The sequence below is a fragment of the Morone saxatilis genome, unplaced genomic scaffold (genome assembly GCF_004916995.1).
Source record: "Morone saxatilis isolate NCDOM2014 unplaced genomic scaffold, NCSU_SB_2.0 Contig21, whole genome shotgun sequence".
Lineage (NCBI taxonomy): Eukaryota > Metazoa > Chordata > Actinopteri > Moronidae > Morone > Morone saxatilis.
In genome coordinates, this window is record NW_023339774.1 from 16,831,331 (window position 1) to 16,833,487 (window position 2,157).

Below are 2,157 nucleotides of genomic sequence, written 5' to 3' on the forward strand. Positions count from 1 at the left end.
AATATTTGAGCATGGCGATTGATTGATGCCTGTTTCCATACTATGCTTCAATGAAGAATAGGTATAATTTAGGCAGCAGTATGAAGTTGTTATATGACAACTTATTAATCATATAGGGATTTAGTTAATAGGTTTGTTATTGGCTTTCCTTGTAGGTCTTGTTATAGTCTAATATAAATTCCTGCTATCAGCTCAGCTTTATCATTTCAGTGAATCTCATCAGGAACACAGCAGTTTCGTTCTTGTAATGCCAGATTCTGTTACATTAGGCTAATCCCTCTCAAATTACATCTCATCAGCACTCCCTCTACCTGCCCATACATTGCTACAAAAAAACCCCCACCACAGTTACATAAAGCTGAGCACCAGGATGCAAGAATGATCAGTAGTTCATGAGCACCACTCTGTGGCACAAAGTGTAATGGCAGTGTTTGGTTTGCACTGTGCTATGTAGCCAACAGATAGCAGCAAAGAGCTACATTGCATGACCATGATACCTGTGTGACCTGAATGACAAAATGAAACCTGACATGAAAACTGTTGGATGTCAGTCACCTGCCAAACTGAATACTGTCACATGTGGCAGACATCTAAAAACCTCTCATCATTAATGGATATATTTTCCATCCCACAACCTTGTAAGAGCGAACGAGTGAAGCCTTGTGAAGCCAATATTTTGAAGTCAAATTGTGTAAATGACCTTTGAGTTAGACAGCTGCTAGGCTGATTCAAATTAGACTACAGACATACTGAATGTAGCCTGTCAAGAAAAAGCCACGCAAAACAGACCTACTCTGATTGCACCATGAGGCCTTTCCTGTCTTGACAAGTCTGCCACTGCTTAGGAGTTCATTGTCTTCCCTGTGTGACTTTATCATAGCCTCAGGGAAGGTATTCCACTCCTTCCCCTCAACCACACACACCCACACATTCCCACTAGTGCGCACACACGGAGAAAGCACTTCGCACTTGTTATATGGGTGTGGTTTCTGCTGTGCAAGCAAGAGCAAGAGGGAGCAGCAGGCGTAATGACAGCCAGTGTAAATATGAACCCTTGACTCTCTAGGCCCTAGGCCCTAGTCTGATAACTGATTAAATGCAGTTGATGATGAGGTAAGCTGCACAAGGCTCGAAGGAAGCCTCTAACAATATGTAATGAACTCCTTATGTCAGTGTTTTCATATGTCCCTCTGCTTTCATGAGTGCATCGCAAGCGTACAAGCTGACCCAGATCACTCAGAAAATGTAGATCATTTCAGTCAGATCAATTATTCATAAAAAAGATGACAGGGCGTGCTTGCCTCGTCTTGATATGCCAGAGACATAATCTACATGTTTGCTCTTTAATGGATAATGTGCAGCACTAAATAGGCAAAAGCCATAGTCAGCAGTTTACTAAATCAGAAGTCACACTCCCCCCCTCTTTGCTGCTTCTCTCCTTTCATTTTCTTGTCATAAGAACATGTTGTAGAAGGGGAACGGTAGATAAAAAACTGCTGTATCCTATGCATCAAGTCAAGGTCTCAATATGCCCAACAGGGGGCTCTGTGCTTTCATTTAAACTGCATATAGCTTGAAATACTTTTAACTACATATCAAAGTCAAACTAAGCTTAAAAATTAACCGCTATGTTTCCGCATTTTTAATCACAATGTTTAAGGTCTCTATAAGTTACAAAATGTAATGGCTTCACACCAACGTTCATTGTACAGGCACCAACAGACAGTACATTTATTTAATTATTTATTTCTTACCTTTTTAGGTTGATGGTTAAGATCAGGTGAGGAAAAATGAAAAGAATATGCACTGAGTTCTGCTTTTAAATATAACAGTTGGAGCTGATGCTCTAGCTAATATGGCCAGTAATGATACGGCAGAGGTGGACCACCTCTCCTGGAACAAAGACCACCTCCACTAACGTCATAAAAAATTTAACACTTTTATGAAAAAAAAACATGAATGTTTTGTTGTTGGTCTATTCTATGATAAAGATATATAAGAAAATGCAGAGATAAATATTAACTAAATGATGAAAAACCCAACACATTTAATGTTTATGTGAAACGGGTAGAGGTGCTATTTCACAAAAAGTCTATTTAATGAATTTGGCTATTGTTCAGGCAGTGGTCTACTAAACTGATCATGAGACGAGATGCG